Source organism: Hippoglossus hippoglossus, chromosome 14 (genome assembly GCF_009819705.1).
Source record: "Hippoglossus hippoglossus isolate fHipHip1 chromosome 14, fHipHip1.pri, whole genome shotgun sequence".
In the NCBI taxonomy this organism is placed as follows: domain Eukaryota; kingdom Metazoa; phylum Chordata; class Actinopteri; order Pleuronectiformes; family Pleuronectidae; genus Hippoglossus; species Hippoglossus hippoglossus.
In genome coordinates this window covers 813,766-819,422 of record NC_047164.1, presented here as the reverse complement: position 1 = coordinate 819,422, position 5,657 = coordinate 813,766, and positions in this window count along the sequence as shown.

Below are 5,657 nucleotides of genomic sequence, written 5' to 3'. Positions count from 1 at the left end.
AAATATCACGTCAGGTTTCCATTAAACTGTGACCTGATGGGGGCGCTAGATAAAAAATGAGAGGATGAACAAAGAGATCATTTCAGATGATCCCCACAGTCAACAGGAGTCATCCTCTGGGAACCATGAATTTGAACCTGCCCAGTAGTGTTTGAACTCAACGTGGCAATAATGTTAGACAGACGTGGCTAACATCTCTTACCAGTTGTTACAGACTCAAACAAAGAGGAAAGGTCGTGGAACTCATTGAGCTGTGAAGGGTTCATCCTCAGGAGAGCAGGAAGGTGATGGGTGAATTAAACTGAGGTGTGACCAGCGACAGGAGGCGTCGCTGACAGTGGATCCACATGGAGCTCAGTGCGTCTGCTGGCCTGAGGTCAGTGTCGCCCACTGAGCAGATTAACATCAGACTCGTTTGGTTCAACATAAAGGTCGACTCCCATTAACCTCGGAGTAAACACGCGTCTCACAGGAAACACGGCCGACACGTTGCCTGTGCCAGTGGGAAACCAGCGTGCTGCAGTGTGTGAACACATGATACAAAGAGTTTAACATTTGGATTTAGAGACTAAAGCATATTAAAGAAATCCACGATAGAAAAGACAACTAAAGAAAGTTAAGATCCTACAAGATGTATAATCAACAATTTAGTCAAACAAATAGAATGAGATAAATAATGATAAGAAATGAATATAAGCAGTAAAACATAAAATGATAAAACCCTACGGACATAATATTACAACATTAAAGGCGTTGACACGATGGGGCCTGTTAAAGGCAGACACATCTGTTATCTGTCCCACATACTTGCAGCAGTTTAACTCACCTTAAAAGCATCTTTATGTGGTTTACAATCATTTCATAATCACACATAAACACATTATAATGTGGTTTTAAGGAGATAAGAGGACAAGAGCCGATTCATTCATTTTATTTCATGCACTGGTCAATTTTTTGATTTTGGTTTTTAAATGTTTTCTTCCAGATTAGAGGAATGAAAATGTCCAAAATGCAAATGTAGGTGTTTATCTTACTGCACTTTGTCTGTTTGCCCATGTTCATTTCAATAGATGTCTTTAAAGCTTCTTCCTGCATCTGCTGATCTGTGTAACACTGGAAAAACCTCCAATATTCTCCAGGGACATTTTCCATAAAGACAAATTTGCAGTGAAAACTTGCAGCTTTGCACACGATCCATTATCAGCAAAGTGTCGTACAATTAAGAGTCAAGGCTTTGAATGGGAAAGCAGCTCGAGTGTGTGTGTGTGTGTGTGTGTGTGTGTGTGTGTGTGTGTGTGTGTGTGTGTGTGTGTGTGTGTGTGTGTGTGTGTGTGTGTGCGCTCGTGCACATGTTTCCCTTTGTTTATAGTAATCCACAGCTTCTACTGATCATTATGAGCAGTTTCCTCTGTGTTATTCTTCATACTTTGCCCGTGTGTCTTAATAATTTGTTCATCTAGTGAATAATTACATCTGTAAAACAGAACTTTAGTTTGAACGGAATATTCTTCATTAACAGTTCTGACAGAAAATGATTCAAGGAAAAACCAAACAGACATTTCAATATGACTTTATTTGATTGGAGTTTGGTTGGTGCGGTGAACTGGAGCACCCGGAGCAAACCTACACCCACTCAGCATCACATGTCAATCAGCTGCTGCCTTTCTCCAAACCCACTTCCAATTAGTGCTTCCACCATCTGAAGGGCCGTTCTGGGTTCAGCATCTTGCCCAAGGACACTTCGGCAGTCAACCTTCTGGCTGGAGGACGACCGCTCTCCCGCTCAGCCACAGCCCCCCCACAACACTCACACAGGTCTCCTGATGAATGCACTCACAGAGGAGAAGACTCCGGAGAGGCCCTGTTTTTTGGACATGTGGCGTTTCACCGAGGCGGCGATTCTTTTCTCGACCTCTGGTTCCTTCTTGCAAATGGAAAGCAGCAGCCTTTCTGGACAGGCCCACGTCTTACACAGGTCCTTGTAAACGGCCTTGTGGAGGACATTGATCATTTCTGGGGACGTGTCTAAGTCAAGGTCTTTGACTTCGGCCCATGTTTTTTCAAACAGGTTTTGAGTGAGGTCTGCTGGGTCGCCCCCGTACCAGTCCATCTTTGCCTCTGCATACACTCGAGTGACGAGCTGGTCGATGAGGAGACAGAGATACGTTTTTTCCCGGGACACTGACGGGTCCCTTGTCCTGTTGATCTCTAAGACCGGAGATCCTTTGATTGATTCAATCTCCATCAAAGCGGAGGTCACCCTGTCGGTGTAGTCACCGGCCTGTTTTGCGAACCACCAGTTCATCAATGGCAGGAAGTTGAACACTTTCTCCTCTATGTCGGCGTACATCTCTCTGTGGGACTCAGGGACAGACACTGCCACCTCTAAATTCGCAGCTGTGATAAACTTGTAGATGACATCAGTGAGTTCTTCTTTGAGGATGGAAAAGTTTTCCGGTGAAACAGTTTGCACTCCTTGTGAAGAAACCTTTCCACCATTTCCCCTGGTCTCTGTCAGAAGCAGAGACTCCACACTATCCATCAGAGACTTGATGGACTTCCTGCTCTGGACTTTGGTCTTCTTCTTGAATGACTTCTTGATTTGTGCCACTATCTTGAGCATCGATGCTGTGGCAAAAACCTTCGCCAAAAGCTTCTTGATCCTCTTCCCCACTCCTTTCCAGAACTTCTTGTGGCTCTTTGAGGATTTGGAGCCTTCACTCGGATCAGTTGGCTTTACGCTCTCCTCTTCACTAATTGTCTGAAAGATTTCATCTGCAGCAGCTTTAAACTCCAGAGAAGATTCAGACATCAGCCCACTCAGGTCAGATTCTGACATTTCGTCCACGAGGGTCTTGATGATGTCGCTCACCTCCTTCCCGATGATTTCCTGGACGGCCTCACTTGTCCTACAGTCACTGCTGCTGACGGAGGATTCTGAGGTTCTTGGTCTGTCAGAGCGAGAACTGCGTGAAGAGGTTGGTTTCCCCCTCGGGAACTCGTTTACAAGCTCAAATGTCTTTTGACGGCGTAGTTTCGGCTTGAACGAGCCCTCGATGTCGGACGAATATTTCTTCGACACTTTGCAAAGACACTGAACCATTTTCTCAAGTTTGTCGGCCGTGGTGTGGTGGCACTGTGGCGGTCCGGTGGAGCGAGCACTGGGGGAGTGGGCAGACCGGTGGGAGTTCACCCTCTCTGTTATCTCCTCTGCAACCAATTCTGTGAGTTGATCCAAACTCGCAGACTTTGTTGAGCTGCCCGGTGCTAAACTCTGACGGAGAGCGTCTCCCAGACTGGACTGGACGTCGATGTCGTTGTGTCCACGTGCTGTGATCAGGTCTGAGGACACAGACGACGTCATGTTCAGAAGAAGTTCTGCCATAAGAAGCTTTGTGGCGTTGTCCGGTGTTTCTGATTTTAACAGGTTCCATTGCTCCGCAGTCAACTTGGTAAAAAAATTCTCAATCTGCGGGCGAATAGTTTCAACTGTCATGTTGGGTCGCTCCAATGCATCAGGTGTATCCATGGTTACTGTGTGTATGACAGTCTCCACTTGATAACCAACTTAGTACAACAACGTTCATGAGAGATGAGGGGTATCTTCCTGTTTGTTCTTACAACCACATAAATACATCAAAGAGTTGGTTCAGAACCAAAGGACATATTAAAGTTGTAAAGTTATTTTAAAGATGTTAAGTTATTTTAAAGATCAAAGGCAATTAGAATGAGAGAGAGAGAGACTTAAAGCCAGAAGTGCTGAACAAAATGAATTTGACCTTTAGCCTATTGGCCTTGATATCGTCCATTTGATCCTATGAGACCTTTAAAGGCTGATGTAATCCTGTTCAAGCTGATGTCATCTTTTATCATCTTGTTTCGGTTCATCAATCTATTTAAAGCTCAACTTGAAAACACAATCATTATGTCACTGGTTGTTTCTTCTTGTTTGGAGAAGATATTTCGTTATTACTGTTTGAGTGTATTAAAACCTCCTCTTCACATCAGTGGTAGCCATCTTGATTGTTAACAATGGGGAGTTGGACCCATGGCGAATAAACATAACATCACTGATTGGTCTGGTCTGTACGAAAATAAAATAATCATTAAGCTGAACACTTGATAGGACAATAAATATTAATATTCACGTTACTAAAGTCAGTTTGGCTTCACACTCAGACACAAGCAAACTAAGCAGTTTGACTGCAGCTCAGCAGAATCAGCAGGAAACACAGTGACACACAAACAGGAAGCAATTACATTAATGATCGTCTACAAAACAATAATAATGCTCTGAATATTTTCTGGATATTATGACGAAGAAGCCTCAGAGTGACTTCATTAAATATTTACAGGCTAAAACTTTACGGTAGAATGTTAACACAGTAAAAAGTATTTCACCTTCATCACCCTCGGCCTCTAAGATTCAAATCATTTCAAACACAACAGATGTAAAACACGTCACTGCTCTGTGAAGGTTGCTGCTTGATTTGTGTCTCTAAGTGTCAGAACTTATTGAAACTTCTTAATCGTGCTGATTGGTTTCAGTAACAATACTCATATGGGATGAGATGGTTCAGCTGCTGTGTGAACATGAAGCTGGGACTCACCATCAGCTCTTTGGTTCCAACAGCAGGAAAGATACAAGTTTCAGGTTCAATGAAAACCTCTGTGTGTGTGTGTGTGTGTGTGTGTGTGTGTGTGTGTGTGTGTGTGTGTAAATATGTATATACACATTTACACTACGGTGTCTGGACCGTGAGTATCTGTGAGCATGTGTGTTTGCCAAAAGGGTGTGTGTGTGTGTTTCTTTCTAATTTGTGTGTGTGTGTGTGTGCGTGTGTGTGTGTGTGTGTGTGTGTGTGTGTGTGTGTGTGTGTGTGTGTGTGTGTGTGTGTGCGTGTGTGTGTGTGTGTGTGTGTGTGTGTGACAGAGACCAGATGGGGAATTAGTACATCAGCTGTTTATTCTGCTGACTGCTCAGTTTTCATAATGACTGGACCTGAGGCACACACACACACACACACACACACACACACACACACACACACACACACACACACACACACACACACACACACACACACACACACACACTCACACACACACACACACACACACAGTATACACTCTATAAACTTGTGTTTCCCTTCACGGTTTTTTAACTTTCGCCTCCCAAAATAAAACGTCTGGATCTATTTTAACCGAAGCGCAGCTCTTTAATCAGGGTGAGAACAAACCAGTAAACAGTCCATTGTGCAGACAGCGTCCTCGTCTCCACCCGTTTCTTCTCCTCCTCAGCGTTTGATGATCAGTCGCCTCGCGCTCACAGGAGCTAAAGGTTTTTACGTTTCTAAATCAAGCTCAGAGACTTCACACACACTTTCTGCTAAAATAAGAAAAAGCAAAGCAGCACTTGGGTGTTGACGCTGCTCAGTGGACAGAACGTCTTCAGTGAACTTTGTTAACGGTTTCCTCTGTGGACACTTGAAGTCCTAGTGTCTAATGAAAGTCCTGTAGTGTCACCAGTTCATCAGTGAGCCTCAGGATCATTTGAATCTGTACGTTTTTATTATCCATAGTGGTGGAGGAAGAATTCAGGTCTTATATATACCAGTAAAAGTAGCAATTTATTTTTGTGGTTTTTTTGCATTCAA